This window comes from Talpa occidentalis, unplaced genomic scaffold (assembly GCF_014898055.3).
Source record: "Talpa occidentalis isolate TD23 unplaced genomic scaffold, MPIMG_talOcc4v2.1 talOcc4.10, whole genome shotgun sequence".
Classification (NCBI taxonomy): Eukaryota; Metazoa; Chordata; class Mammalia; order Eulipotyphla; family Talpidae; genus Talpa; species Talpa occidentalis.
Window position 1 is genome coordinate 61,653,732 of NW_023600993.1, and position 16,331 is coordinate 61,670,062.

The 16,331-nt window shown below is 42.5% G+C and overlaps 1 long non-coding RNA gene across 1 annotated transcript in view; it reads right to left on the bottom strand.

Annotated features, from left to right (window-relative positions):
* LOC129145903 (uncharacterized) overlaps positions 1-15,355 on the bottom strand; it is a 49,041-nt gene extending 33,686 nt beyond the window's left edge. Inside the window, exons 1-2 of the long non-coding RNA XR_008552068.1 lie at positions 15,236-15,355; positions 7,603-7,668 (exon numbers count right to left, since the gene is read on the bottom strand). This is a non-coding gene — a long non-coding RNA (uncharacterized LOC129145903). The remainder of the gene's footprint in view (positions 1-7,602; positions 7,669-15,235) is intronic.
* Between the last annotated feature and the right edge of the window lie 976 nt (positions 15,356-16,331).

The following is a 16,331-nucleotide window of genomic DNA, read 5'->3' on the forward strand; positions in this document are numbered from 1 at the left end:
CCAGAGAAACCCAGTGTGAAGATTTGCCTGGGGCCTGGAGTCCTGCCGGCCTCCTGGCCCCCGCACCCCTGCCTGCCGTGTACCTGATTGCTGCTGTACATGTAACAGCTCAATAAAAACCTGAGAAACCCACTGAGGGCTCCAGGACTCCTTCTTTACCCGTCTGCCGGATCAGAAAACCTGCACTGTGCCCTTCCTGCCCCGACAGCTCGGCTTTGGTTAAAGTAAGTGCCTTTATTGGCCTCAGTAACTCTTTGTTTATTCCTGGTTTATTAAACAAATTCCTTTGTTGTTGTTCCCTAAGCCTAAGCAGTCTTGTAATTGTGCGTGGGGGTAAAAGAGCTAAGACGTAACCGCTAAACTATTTGGGCATTGTCCTTGATCAGTTTAGTGCCCCTCGCTGCCCTGTATCACTACTTTTTCAGGGAATAGCAACAAACCTGATGTCACTGAAGTCTAGACTATGTAAGGGGAACTGATGTAATGGAGCCATCCAAATCAGATGCAAAACTGTCAAAAAAGGCTTCAGTGAAGAAATTGGACTGACTCTCAGGTGTACCAGGAAGGAATTTTGATTTTGTACATTTCTAAATATTTCCTTCACTTGCGGTTCCTCAGAGGATCAACAGTATTTGCCTCGTATCTGTTCTCCAGGTATTTTGCATAGAGAGGGTCAGTTTTCACACCTTTGTGAGGATGTGCTGGACAGGAATGTTGCATGGTGTACAAGAAGGTTAATGAGCAGCTTGGAGAAGCTTCCCCCAGAGATAAGCTTCACATAGTCAACTCTAGTAATTAGAAAAAAAAAAAAATGGGGATCTCATTGCTATGTTAGGTCAGCTGGTGATAGCACTGGGATAAGTATGTTACCTAGTAAAGAAACAAAATGTCCTTATAAATATCCTTAAATATAGTTACATTTTATTCAATTCAATTCTCTCTATCTCTTCTAAAAGGCTTTTATTTTTAAACTTCAAGATTATTTGTCTAAAGTCCTAGACAAACCCACTCTTTTAAAAAAGAATGCATCTGTACTGCCCAGATGACTTTCTATACCTATACGTCAGGCTTTGTGAAATTCAGCTCTGCTTAACTGCAGTTCCCAGCAAAAAGCAGGGACTTTGGAATGACTTGTACTTGAGGTTTGTCCCCATACCTGGCTTTGGTAGCTAGTCAAATTAGGCCATTTCTTTGAACTCCAGTGTCTCTTTGTATAGGACAAGGACAATAATAGGACTCACCCTGATGGTGACACATTTAGAAAATCATTGTCTATAAAAATAAATGGACTAGAAAGCCAAGTTCATATGCATTCTAATGCTAAATGTGGGAAATCGAAATCTTTTTAATGGTTGTAGCTCAGTCTCTGATTGTAGGTTTCCCTGTGTTATACAGATATTGGAGTTGTTATCAAATACCTGCAAGGCGCGGCGGGGGTGTGTGTGCAGGTTATATTTAAATAAGGGGTAGTGGTGCCATGGGCTGGTGTCCATTGTAAGAGAAGAGGGCATTGAGAATTTAGAATTGCAGGCAATGGAACAAAATAGTGTAGGGTGGTATAGTCTGTCTGAGTCCTGGTACCAAAGAGCCATAACAGAGACTGACAAATGTAAATAACTGACTTCAGTAGGTATTGTGCAACCATCCCAGGCTGGGCAAGTTCATTGTCAGTTCTAGCAGAGGAAAAGAGAATTTGGAGCCCTTGGGAGGTTTTGCAGTCCTTTAATGATAAGACAGGGAACAGTATACATAGGCAGGCAGTGAGAGCAAGAGAAAGACACCAACACTGAGATAGAGCAGTAACTCCTCTGCCTAGCCCCCTGTACACTGTTAAGTGCCCATAGCCATGCAACCGTGATATATTGTTGCCAACACAGGCCCAACCTTTGTTTGCTAGATGTCTGAATGATGGAAAACAACATTTAAAAGTATGGACTCTGTTGTGTGAAAGGCATTAAATAGCCTGATTTACTAATTTTCCTTACAGTAGGTCTCTGAATATTGAGGCTCCTTATGGCCAAATCTACCTACACCTCATATCACAGAGACTTGAAAGCCCCAAGAAGTCAGGGTAATAGAGAGGACAGAGGTGGGAGGTGTTTTTTGAGAAAATTTTTTTTAAAGATATATTTATTTATTTATGCAAGCACTGGATACAGTCAGAAGCATGATGGGTAAGAGAATTCACCAGAGCCAGAGCTGGGAGCAGAACAGGCAGACTGATGAAATACATTGTTGAGGGGAGCAACATGTGTGGCAGGAGAGGTCTGTGTGCCATGTGGGACCCTCACCAGGGGCCGGGGATCCAACCGTCGCTGCAGAGTCTGTGGGGCAGCCTCGCAGCCCAGTGCTCAACCTCTGAGCCACCAGGGGAGGCCTGATGTTTTAGAATTTTAAAAATTACACATTAGAATGTTAAATGTCAGACTGAATCTTGGGCATCCTCAGTGTTAGGGTACTATTTAATAAGATTTAAAACTAAGCCCCCACTCTCCTTATCCAACAAGCAAGTTTGGAGGTCTTGAATGCTGGGACTGCCATGGGAACCAGACCATTATGCCAATAATCCAGGTCATGTCAGTACATGCCCAAGGCCTAAATATTCCAGCCAATCACTGGTTACAAGAGTATAAAAGGGGCCTTGAGACCTCTTTCAGCACCAACAATCTCTCCTGTTAGGCCTACTGCTTCTCTCAGCAATGTATTTCAATAAATCTGCCTTTCCTGTTTTCTACTCTGTCTGGTGAATTTTTCCACCCTTAACCTCTGGCCAACACTCTGAGTTTGCCTGTATGGGAGCCTCTTATTCCTTTGTCAATTTCTTGTTCTCTGGTAGGCTACGGGAAACCTTGAAGCAATTAAATGCATGAGGTCATTCACAATGACATTGCTTAAAAGTCTTCAGTTGCCCTCAAAAATCACTATGGCCCAATTGGTGGAAAATAGCCTTTTCCTCCTTTGAAATTCCTGCCTGGTGGGCTCTTTGGATCATGGACAACTAATGGGGTCAGACTCAGGCACCCCCAAGTGTCCTTGTTAGGTCCCTATAAGCTAGGAAGTCTGCTATAATCAGGATGTTAGGCAGTTTCACTTTCCTCTTTACTTTTTCCTTTGTGGCCAGTGATCGAGTCTACTTGTTCTGCACTACAAGCCCAAATTCCCGAACATCCACTCAGCAATCCCCAGCTCTTGAAACTCTGCTCAACAATCTAGTGAGTGACTCAGGTCTGACTCTTATATGGCCAGTTGACAGGTCACATGCAGGTGGTCCTTATTGGGCAGATATCCTGGCTAGTGACAGTTTCCAGACTCCTAACTTCCAGGAGAGATGATCCCAGACTGTGAGGTTGTCCATTCAGTGGCTTCTGCCACTCAGGCCCTCAGATCTAGTGGTGGGGATTTCCCTGATTCATCTTTGCACCATTCATTGTGGGTACTTTCCTTTTGTTGCTGCAGAGATCATCGAACAGTCTATTGATCCCCACACTTCAAAGAAAAAACACCTACTCTTTCTCTGTAATATTGCCTGTCCTCATTACAAACTAGAGGACCAAGAAATCTGGCCTATAAATGGCATCCTTAGCTATAATACTGTTCCCCAACTAGATGCCTTTTGCCATAGTGAGGCAAATAGTAAGAGGTGCCTCATGTTCAGACTTCTATGGCCTATAGTCAAGATACAGACCTCCACAAATCTTGCCAGATGTGCTTGACAAAGTTTTCAGGTCCTACACCCGGACTTGACATTCTAGATGATCCCTCTTCTTGGGGGTTCCTCTGAACTTGTGGGCACCACATCTAGTCAGCCCACCATACTTTTCTTCCCCAGCAGAAGCTCCCTCTTTGGAACCACTGTCACAACCCCCTGAACTCTCTCCTTCTTAGCCTAAAACCCGACCTCCTTATGACCCTCTTTTCCCTGCACACACTCAGTGTGGCACACTCTATAACTCCACTCAGGAACACTCCCAAAGGGATGAATCTAAAATCTTTGCCATGTGAGAGGTTTCAAATGGTGAATTGGGCACCATCAGAATCCACATGCCCTTTCCCATGTCTGACCTTACCCAGCTTGAGGACAAGATAGGGAGCTTACTGGGCCTCCCCTGGTGGCGTAGGTGGTTGAGCGCAGCGCTGTGAAGCTGTCCACAGCCACTGCAGTGCCGGTTTGATACCGGCTGGCCGGTGAGGGACCCACATGGCCAGGCAGACCTCTCCTGTCTTGCCCGCTGGTCCCCTCAGCAGTGTATTTTGTCAGTCTGCCTGTTCTGTTCCCTGCTCTGTCTCTGGTGAATCCTCTTACCCTCCCGCACATCTGGCCTGTACTCCAGTTCTTCTATAAATAAGTAAATAAATCCTTGAAAAAAAAATAGGGAGTTACTCATGGGACTCCATCCATGTTATTAAAGAATTTAGAGGACTTACTCTAACCCTTTATTTAACCTGGCAAGATTTTATATATTTATATATGGAAGTGTCATGGTTGCTGGCAGTGGAAATAGCATATATATATGAGTATATTATTCTGACCACTTTCTGTACAGTAAAAAAAGGACAAGGATTTGGACACAGGCTCAAACATATGCAGACGAGTTGCATGCTTGTAATGTTCATGATCACAGACCTGGCACTGACTTTGAGTGAAATTATCAACTCTGAAAACCAGATCATAGTAGCAGGGACTATATGATTTTTTGATTCTTTCAGGGCATGCAGAAGGCCATTGCTAAGTCAGTCAATTATGATAAACTGAGGGAGGTTACTCAAGAGCCTAATGAAAATCCTGTTTTATTCCAAGCGAGAATCACTGAGGCCAAGAGAAAGTAGACTAATCTGGACCCAGAGACTGTTGAAGGACAAGCCAACCTAGCAGTCCACTTCATTATCAGGCTTGCCCTGACATCAGGCACAAGATCTGGCTAGAGCAAGGGCCTCAGACCCCTTTATTGTCACTTTTGAACAAGGCCTTCAAGGTCTACAATAATAGGGAATAGATCAGTCATGTCCAACATAAAAAGAGGGAATGGGAGAAAGATGAGAAAAGGGCCCAATATATGGCATCTGCCATTGCCAGTGTCCTGCCATTTCAGACTCACCTGAGACCCTATGTACTCCCAGGACATTTGGGACCCAAGTCTCCAAAAGGGTCCCTAGCCTGTTTCCACTGCCAGAAAATGGAACACTTCCACTGTGAATGTCAGAAGATGTCTCCACAGCTTCTTCCTCTGTGCAATCACACAGGGAATTGGAAGAACTGTCCCACTTTCCAGAGAGGGAGGGGGCCAGACCAAACCACTGTGGCCATTGACTATGAAGTACGTGGCACCGGAAGAGAAGAACTTTTTTCTGAAGGGTCTCAGATGTAGATGGGTCCCCCTATTTACAATCCCTTAGGTGACCCTAAAAGTGACAGAGAAATCACTTTGTGGATATGGGAGCCACCTACTCTGCCTTATTCCATTCCAATTCTCTGGACCAACCTAACAGTCAGCTATCCTCCTAACTGGTATTGATGGCCACCCTAAACCAGGACACTTCAAAGTGCTACTACACTGCTCACTACAAGGTCACACATTTACACATTCACTTTTGGTCTTGCCTTCATGCCCCAGGGCATCATGACCAAACTTTAGTCTCCAATTAGCCAAATCTCTACAACTACTATTGGCTCTCTTAGCTGCCACTATAGGTGATAAATATAGTGCAGAAACCCAAAAACTCATTGATTCCCATTCTGGCTATGATAACTCCAGATGTCTGGGACACTACAGTCCCTGGCTGAGCTATATTTGCTGGCCCTCTTAGGGTACAATTAAAGGATTATCATTTCCCCCAGTAGCCACAATAGTCCCTCAAGCCAGAGACTCAAAGGGGACTTCAACCTTTTATTCAAAATTTCCTCTAGTCAGGTTTTTTTTATTTTTAATTTTTTTAAAGGTTTTATTTTTTTCTTTTATTTATACATAGAACTGGGGTGTAAGCCACAGAGCTGCGGGGGTTGAGAGGATTCACTAGAGACAGAGCAGAACAGGCTGATCTACTGAAAAACACTGCTGAGGGGAGTAGCCAGTGAGACAAGAGTGGTCTGCTGTCCCATGAGGGTTAGTTCTCTGGCTGGGGATCAAACTCATGCCACAGCGGCTGGCGATAGTGTGGTAGCTTGATAGTGCTGAGACTTCAACCCCTGTACCACCAGGGAGGCCAGTCAGGTATTTTACGGATCATTAACTCTCCATGTAATACCACAGCCCTAACAGTTAAAAAGTCAAGTAGAGAATATAGACTGGTATAGGACCTATGAGTTATCAGTAAGTTTGTCATCCTTCATCTGATAATAGTGCTGAGCCAAGTGCCATCAGATACTGCACAGTTTACTGCGTCAAATCCAAAGAGTACCTTCTATATTTCTTTGTATTCAGACTCATAATTTCTATTTGCCTTTTAGTGGCAAGACCCTAATTCATCCATAACCCACCTCTTTTTTTTTTTAAAGATTTAATTATTTTTTCATACAAGAGCTGGGGTGCAGGCCAGAGATTCAGGGGGGTAAGAGGATTCACCAGCGACAGAGTGGGAAGAGAACAGGCAGACTGACTGAAACACACTGAGGGGAGCTGCGGATGAAACAGGAGAGGTCTGCTGCACCATGTGGGTCATCTCCCTGGGTGGGGATCAAACTCATGTTGCAGAGGCTGCAGATTGCTTCATAGTGCTGTCTCTTAACCCCTTGCATCACCAGGGAGGCCCCGCAGCAATATTTTCAATAACCAAGCTATGGAAACAACCAAGGACCCAATGACAGAAGAGGGGATAAAGAAGAGGTGGTACATACACAATATAATACTCTTAGGTGTTAAGAAAAAATGAAATCTTGCCTTTTGAGACAACATGGTTGTAATTGGAGGGGACTGTGTTAAGCAGACAGTGGGAGAAAGACAAATACTGGGCAGTTTCACTGGTATGTGGAAAAACAATACAAAGGCACAGACCAAAACAAACCATGAAATCTGACTATAAAACTGAGGTTACCAGAAGGGGTTGGGGGCATTTGGAGCAAAGTGAGAAGGGTACTCAATGGAACTATAGTGGAAGATTATTGACGTTTGGGTTGGGAACACAGAATGAGAACATACATTTTCAGAGGTGTGAATCTATATCACTGAAACATACACAGTGTTGCAAATCAACATTGTCTCAATAAACATAATTTTAAAATTAAAGAAAAAAGATATTATATTTTTGACCTTCAGTTTCCTCCTTAATAAAGTGTGGATCATGGTAATTTGACTATCTGGTCAAAGTCATATATGTTAAAATGTCCTTTGAAAACTATTAAGTGTTACAAAAATATTACATTATTTTAGCTTTAAGTTTGTCATTAAGTTTTATAACTCAGAAATTGACATTCATAGCCATATGCCTAATAAACAAATCAATCTCAAGCTAATTAAAAGTTAATGTTCCACTATTTGGATTCCTCTGTCTTTAAGATCAGGCTTTTCTATTGGAATTCTTAGCTCAACTTTGAAAGCTGCATTTATACTATACTTTGCAGGAGGACAATGTCAAAGACACAATATCATGATATTTCAGCTTACTCACGGGAAAATGTGATGTTGGGGCAATAGCAAGTGCATTTTCCCAGTTTCATTTTCTTTATTTTCACCTCTAAAAGTCAGAAATTAGAAAATACAAAGTTCATTTTCAGGGCATGTTATTTATTTTAAAATAACATTACACCGAATAACATCAGAGTTCCCTTGTCCATGAATTTTAAATAATCATTTTTTTGTTTTAAGAAATTAAGGCCAGGGCCTCCCTGGTGGCGCAGGCGGTTGAGCGCCGCACTGTGAGGCTGTTCACGGCCTCTGATCCTGGCCGGCCGGGGAGAGTACCACATGGAGAGGCAGACCTCTCCTGTCTCACCCGCTGCTCCTCTTAGCAGTGTATTTCGTCAGTTTGCCTGTTCTGTTCCTCATTCTGTCTCTGGTGAATCCTCTCACCCTCCCACACATCTGGCCTGTATCCTGGTTCTTGTATAAAAATAAACAAATCTTTAAAAAAAAAAAAAGAAATTATGGCCAATTGGGCCTCTCTGGTGGTGCAGAGGTTAAAGACACAGCACTATCATCTATGCCAGTCATAGCAGCACAAGTTCAATCCCTGGCCAGAAGCTAACCCCATGGCACAGTAGACCTCCCGTCTCACCCACTGCGCCCCTCAGCAATGTCTTTCATTAGATCCACCTATTCTGCTCCTCATTCTATCTCTAGTGAATTGTCTCACTCCCCACACCTCTGGTTAATACTGCAGTTCTTGTATGTATAAATAAATAAATATTTTTAAAAAAAGAAATTAAGGCCAAGAAATATTGCTGTACTATCTCTGTCTTGGGGCATGTGGCATTCTCTCATAAGAGAGGCCATATCTGCAAAGTCCTTACCTGAAAATAAATGTAAAAAATGATGTCAGGAGTTTCCATGCCCTTGTTAAATTCACTTCGCAAGTTAATTTTCTCAGCTGTTTGGACAATTTCATTGATTTGTAGATCTTGATTCACCTACAATAGGTATCCAAATAATTCCGTGGTCTCCTGCTGGCTCATTCTATCTAATAATTCCCTTGTATGTGTCACTATCACATTCCTAGAGGTGTGGTTTCTGTTTATTTTACTTCTCTTTTATGCACAAAGTTGATCCCTCATAGAAAGATAGTGAAAACCTGATGGGGGGATTATTTACAATCAACATTTTAAAGACAAGAAAAGAAAATTAAAAGTCCATAAATATTATTGTCACTAAAAAAAACAAAGCAGAATGCTGAAAAGGATGACAAATGATATTTTCCATCACAAATGAGTAACAAACAACTCTATAATATTACTTTCTTGCTATTCTTTACCTGCCAGCGAAGTGCAATAGCAAATCCTGTTTTCCATGAAGTGTGTATTTCTATTTTTGCTCTAATGTAGGAAATATTTGTAGTAGTGACATTCTTACCAATGTGTATTATTTTCCATGAAAATGTTTAACATTTCTCTGCCAAAATGGTAGCACAGGCAGCTGGACATGCTTTCCTATACTTCACAGTACCCAGCCTAACTTAAAAACCAAATTGAGTGGCCATCAGTCCACCCAGCCAGGGGTTAGAGAGTTTCATAATCTGTCCAGGCTGCTATAACAGAATACATGGGCTGGGTGGTCCGTAGACAACAGAAAAATATGTGTGATTATGTATGGTGACAGATGGTAACTAGATTTACTGTGGTAGTCATTTCAGTTATACAAATATCAAATCATTGTTTTATAGCTGAATCTGTACTATACATCAATTATACTTCAATAAAAAAGAAATATAGGGGCCTCCCCAGTGGCGCAGCGGGTTGAGCGCAGCACTGTGAAGCTGTCCGCAGCCTCTGCAGTTCCGGTTATTCCTGACTGGCCAGGGAGCTACCCACATGGTGCAGCAGACCTCTCCTGCCTTGCCTGCTGCTCCCCTCAGCAGTGTGTTTCATTCAGTCCGCCTTTTCTGTTCCCCACTCTGTCTCTGGTGAATCTTCTCTCCCTCCCGCGCCTCTGGCCTGTACCCCAGCTTTTGAATAAAAATAAATAAATCTTAAAAAAAAAGAAATATAATGTGGCACTTGTACCAATATGTGAGGAGGTAACATTGATCCTGTATGGTTGGAGTGACACAAGTCTCTCTGGTATCTCCATTTTCCATCCATCCAGTGGGGCCCAGTTGTAGGGGCAGGAAGGCCACAGAGCAGGTTTTCTATGATTGGAGCAGACGGGTAAAGGAGAGTCTGGAACCCTCAGTGGCTTTCTCAGACTTTTATTGAGCTTTTATATGTAGTTCAGCAACCAGGAACATGGCAGGCAGGGGTTCTGGGGGGCAGGGTGCCGGGGAGCCAGGAGGTCTGCAGGCCTCCAAGCCCCTGGCAAGTCTTCATCATGGGCTTCTCTCTCCCCTTCTCTCTCCTGCCTCTGCTTCTCTAGGTGAATATCTCAATACTGCAGTCATGGCCCACAGAAGTAAACATCACCACATCAAATATGTTCAGTTCTTTGTATATCAAATATACCTCAAGAAAGCCTTTAAGAATTTTAAAGCAAACACATGGTTGTGAAGACCTATTGACCAAACTAATGAGTATATATTAGAAAAGTGAAGATGTGCTTTCTGGAAAATGTCATATTTAGAGTTCATTTTTAGGAAACCATAACTAATGAAAAATTATCAATGTAAAAAGCAGACCCTTGAAATTTTTCTGGATTTCCACATAGCAGAGTACATTCTGCTCCTGTGTCTACCAAAGCCAAAACTCTGCATGTTAATTGGGGACCAGTTCATGTCAAGCTCCGTATGCGGCCCCTGGTCCCCGCCCGGGTGGGGCCCAGTGCAGCAGAGCCTAATTAGCCACAGCACAACATGGAAGAGAAGCTGCCCTGTGGGGCCCAAACGATGCTGAGAGCACATAAGACCCAATAGATGCCTAAAGAATGCCCATCTAAAGCTAGTGCTGTCCTCCACTCTTCCCTGGGTGCAAGATGAGCATTAAGAAGTCAAACACTCAACAACCAGAGTCCTTTGTTTTTAGTGAAGTGTGGGACTGGCATTTATCAGTATATTTTCTCTTTATTCGAGTTGAGTATGCACAGTATGACTAAGGAGCAAGGCCTGTCCTGAAGATTCTAATGACATCTATGTGGATCTTCCTGGAACCTAGTTGAGACATACTAGGAGCACACATGTGGTTGAACATGTCCTGCTAGGGAGGGTCATGCCCCATGCTGTTCACACTAATCAAGGACTTCCAGGGTTTGATTTTTAGGACTGGCTGTCAAATACAAAGAGATTTTGTGCCATTACATTGTTACATTGTCACCACCTGAGAGTGCCTATTTTCCTATCCCCTACAAATTCATTCAGCAAGGGGTGGTGTCAACTTTAACAATCGCAGGTAATGATTCGCCAGCTTTTACACTTGCTAGTCACTATGTACATAATTATGCATAATTACATATGTAATTATTCCATGTAATTGCTACAGTAATGCAGAAAGATAATTGCTACTATTATTCCATTTCACAGTTGAGAACATTGAGGCTGTATGTGTCAGTAAATGGCCAATGGTCCATAAATGATTATCCCACTTCAGTACTCTTTAACTCTGACTTCACAATCAAATTGCCTAAGGAGATTTTTTTTTGAGAATATCTGTGCCTGAGTTACTCTTAGAGTTTACCAGCCTTGAGCTTGGTAGGAGGTGACATTGTGAGGGTGTGATGTGCCACATGAGTGAAGAGCACTGGCCCTTCAGGTGTTCATGCACATGCTAGTGCCTGGAGATTCTGCTGGACTTCTCTGGGCATCTTGCCACTAGATTGTCTGTTCAGCTGTCATGGCGGTTAATGCCAAAGCCATGGGGGATGGTCAGTCTTTTTGTTGACCTTTTTCTTTAGATGAAGAGCCATTTGGCTAAAGAAGGACAGCTACAGGGAATTGCAACAATTAGGAGGGAAGAAAGACATTTATTGTTTTTCTGAATCATTTTTTCATGCCATCTACAAATAGTTTTCTGCTTTCTCAAATTTTCTTCTCACTTTTAACAACGTTATTGGTGTTTTCTCCAGTCTGTCTATGGTTTATCCTTCATTCTACTTTTCAGAGTATATCTATTCTGGGTTTGACACACTGTTTGTTACAGAAAACAAAGCAAGTCTCATTTCCTATTAAATATTAAGATCAATATAATAGAGCAGAAGCAGAGTTTTTAATCATCTCATTTTTTATCATTAAATCCCATTTCAGTTCTTTTATGAAGTCAATAAAATGAAATAGTAATGGTACACTGCTGATGTTTTAGCATCAGAAGAAAATTGCTTTCTGTCATGATTTCATCTCACGATTTCTCTATAAGTTTATCCATGTCAGAGAAAACAGTTCTAAGTATAGATTTTCAGACAAAATGCTAATATTAGAATGCATGCAAATCTACATGCATTCTAATCAGGCTACAACTGGTTACAAAATAGAAGATGTGGGCTGGTGCTGACTATTAAAAATTATTGATTACATATTTCTGTCAACCCAGGGTAATGTCCCTTAGTAACAGGAGGAATCTCTGTTTTCTATATTAGATCGTACCAGAGGCAGAACAATCAAAAAGTAGAGAATAAGAAGAAAAATTTTGTGATTAAAGGGCCTCCCTGGTGGCCCAGGCGGTTAAGTGCCACATTGTGGGGCTGTCCGCAGCCTCTGCAGCGCAGGTTTGATCCCGGCTGGCGGGAGAGAATCCCACATGGCGAAGCAGACCTCTCCTGTCTTGCCCGCTGCTCCCCTCAGCAGTGTAGTTCTTTAGTCTGCCTTTTCTGTTCACCGCTCTGTCTTTGGTGAGTCCTCTCACCCTCCCCTGCCTCTAGCCTGTACCCCAGTTCTTGTATAAAAATAAATAAATACTTAAAAAAAAAAGTTCTTTATAAAAAAAGAAATTGTGATTAAAAAGTGGAAAGACCTGAAAATGGTCTCTGAAAAGCCAGGTGGCTTGATCTTCTGAGAACTTGTTCAAACTTTACTGTAATTTACCTATTACACATGTACACATGTATACATGCTGATCACCTCACACAAGAGCCTGGTTTATTCAGATGCCATTCATGTTATAAAAAGAGCTTTTCAGTTTTCAGAGATCTAACTGAACCGCATTTTTATAAAAAGTTTCAGATAGCAAGCAAACTAAAGATCTTATCAACAAAGGACATCAAAGCTTAGACTAGAATAACCTTGCATAGCCCACCAGGCACCTTGTTAGAGTTGAGATCACACATGCATTAAAGACCATAACTGATGAGATGCAAGTGATGGACATTCTAGTTGCTTCCAGATATTTTCTCTGGCTAGTACAGTGCTTCAAGCTCCTTTAAAACCAGATCACTTCTATGGTTGCTAATAGGGGAGGGGAAAGAGAGTAGCAATTAAATGTCAATTAATGACAGTTTTAAGCTTAATAAAATGCACCTGTCAGAAGATAAGGAGGGGGGGAAAATCCAGATACTTGTAAAGGAAAATTACAATGGATTCATCCTATAAATAAATATCCCCCTTCCTTGCTTTCTTTCCCTCCCCTCCCCTCCCTTCCATTTCCCTTCCCCTCACCTCCCCTCCCTTTCCTTTTCCTTCCCTTTCTTTTCCTTCCTTTCCCTTCCCCACCACTCCTTTTCCTTGTGGAAATACTCATGGAATGTCAACTACATTCTAGGCACTATGCAAGGCATTGAGGATAAAATGCTGAATTAGGTCAACATGTGCGTGTCTCATGTTTCTCACATTAGAAGGAGGTAGAAAAAAGCCTATGAGATTTAGGAGACTTTTTGTATTCACTTGACCCACTCATTTTATTTTAGCCAACTCTATTAAATAACTTGATCTTAGTTTAAAATGTGTTATGGGGGCCTCCCTGGTGGTGCAAGGGGTTAAACACCGCACTATGAAGCAATCCTCAACCTCTGCAGCATGAGTTCAATCACCAGCTGGCCAGGGAGCAACCCATATGGTGCAGTAGACCTCTCCTGACTCTTCCGCTGCTCCCCTCAGCAGTGTATTTCATCAGTGTGTTCCCTGCTTTATCTCTGGTGAATCCTCTCACCCCCCACATCTCTGGCCTGCACCCCAGTTCTTGTATGCATAAATAAATAAATTTTTAAAAAAATGAAATGTGTTATGGAGAAAATAGGAATAGAGTCTCCAGTCTATTACAGATGGTTATTGTTGAGTTGGATGCACACAAAATGATTTTAAATATAAGCTAGCATAATGATTTGTATGTGGAATCTAGTTTATCAGGATTTTCTTAACATTTGTAAGTAATGTAACAGTGGAGCCAGCATGGAGTGAAGGGTAGGGCTAAGATGGTCAACAAGGCATGACTGGGAATTTCAGAACTGTGTAAGTTGTGAGTGATGAAGACAGCATGATGGGACAAACCAACATGCCCAACACAGAGGTTCCTGACTTATATGACTCAAGTTTGTGAACTATTTCATTAAAACAGTCTCCCCTTCCTCTGCCCCCACCCCAATTTTGGTTGTTCTAAATGGCAATAATCTTAAGGAGACAATGGGTGCTATGCTACTGCCTTCTTTTGTTTACTTGTTTGTTTTCAAGCCCTAAGAAACTTGCCAGGAAAGAGGGAAGCTTGCCCATGGCCTCTGTGTTGTGTGGGGGATGAGCTCCACTGGTTTGGATGCAGGAGCATATCCTGAGTCAGACTTATATTGGTGGCCCTCACATGGCTATTTCAATTTGCACTGCACTGAATTCACAGTGCAGTGGTGTCTGATGCTCTCCAGTAAAGAGGGGACTGGCTTTTCCTGCATGGCTTGAGGCCAGCTGTCTGGCAGGGAACCTTTCTGTTCCCAGACACTGGGTTGTTTCCCTGCTTTTAACTCTTAGCTCCTTCAGAGCACCTGTTTCTCTGGTCTTGTAAAGAGGACTTCGGAAGGCTTTTCTTATCACAGAGGAGCAGCAAAAGGAGAGTATTGTCTCTTCCTGTGGCTAGAGTAGGAGTTTTGGTGGGTTTTGCAGCAGAAGACAATTGTGTCTTGATGTGCTGCTGCTTCCTGATGGATTTTGGAACAGGAGAGTCCAGGGTTCTCAGAGACTCACAGAACAGAAGGACATGAGTGCCTGTTACGTTTCTTTCAATCTTTAAGTGGTGGACATTTTCTTGTCCTTCTGTATGTTTCCTTTCCTTGGCCATCCCTTTCACCTATTAGAATGTAAGTCAGTGAGAGAAAGACCTCTTCATCTTTACACACTGCTGAATCCATCATGCTTAGAATAGTATACATATAGTAAATGTTTGTTGAATATATGAGTAGCCAAGAAAAAGGGGATGAATAATTTCTGTTTAAATATGAGATGAGAAAAATCTCAGAAATAGATATATGACATTGTGCAAAAATCTGAATATAAATCTGAAGGGTGTGGTCTGAAAGAGAAACACCCATGTTCATAGCAGTAGCATCCACATAGCTAAACGTTGGAAACAACTCAAGTGTTCATGAGCAGGTGAATGGATAAACAAAATATGGTATATCTATGCAATGGAATATTAATTCAGTCTTAAAAAGGAACGTAATTCTGACACATCCTACAACATGGAAGAGCCTTGGAATGCTAAGTGATAAAAAAAAAAAAAACAGTCACAGAGACATACTATGATTCCACTTACGTGAGATACTTGGAATAGTTAAATTAGTAGACACAGAGCCAGAATGTTGATTACTGGAGCTTAGAGTGTGGGAGTGGGGGATCAGGAGCCATTGCACAATGAGTACAGAATTTCAGTTTGGGAAGGTAGAGTTCTGGAAATGGATAATTGTGATGTAACAGAAGTCCCGCAAAGCAAGGGGGGTGATTGATTCTGCTGAGGTCTGCCTTGGCAGCCAGGCTTAAGGGCCAGCATCAGCGCGAGCCATGGGAAGAGAGACCATGATGTGTCTGTAATCTGAGCTCAGCAAATAGTCCACAGGTCAGCCCCTGGAGCTCCAAAAACAGTCTGTGGTCTGGCTGCTTGGGTGAACATCCAGCCCATTGAAACCCACCTCAGCAGCTGGGTTTGCTGCATACCTGGCTCCGCTGCAGGGCCCACCACTGATACTGGATTGACCCATATCAGTGTAAATAAAGTTTGGACATGCTAGTGTGGTTTCACTTTTGAAAACCTTGCCAGAATTGTAAATGAACCAATCAGATTTAAGCTCCTGATAGATCAATCAGGTTCAAGCTCCAACCAGTGCCATTCAAGGTTTTGAGATCACTCAGGAATTGTAAATGGACCAATCAGATTTGAACTTGACCAGAACCAATCAAATCTTGGAAAAAGCTGGAACTGTACATGGACCAATCAGCTTTAAAAGTGGATACCCTGAAGGGGATATAAGTCAAGGTTTCAGAGAGCTTCAGACCAATTCCATCTTCAGCCAGACTCAGACGTTCACAGAAATTTGCAGATCCCCCAGACCTTAGAGACTGACACAGACTAAAACCTCTGTGACCTCCTAGGCCTTTGTGACCTTTGCAGACCTTTGAGATCTTTGAGATCTCTGGTCTTACCTCTGACATCACCTCCTGGCTAGTACAGTTGGCCTGTTCCCAGTGACTCTGAAAAGTTGTATCTGGTGCCTGGTCCCCTGGCACCAGCTCTCTAAGAGCTCTCTGTCAATAGCTTATGCCCAGCATCTTTAAGAACTGTAACACTAGTGCCTGCTGCTCTGACAGCACTACCTGCTGACCAGTGCTAACTGACATGCTGAACTGTGACCAGC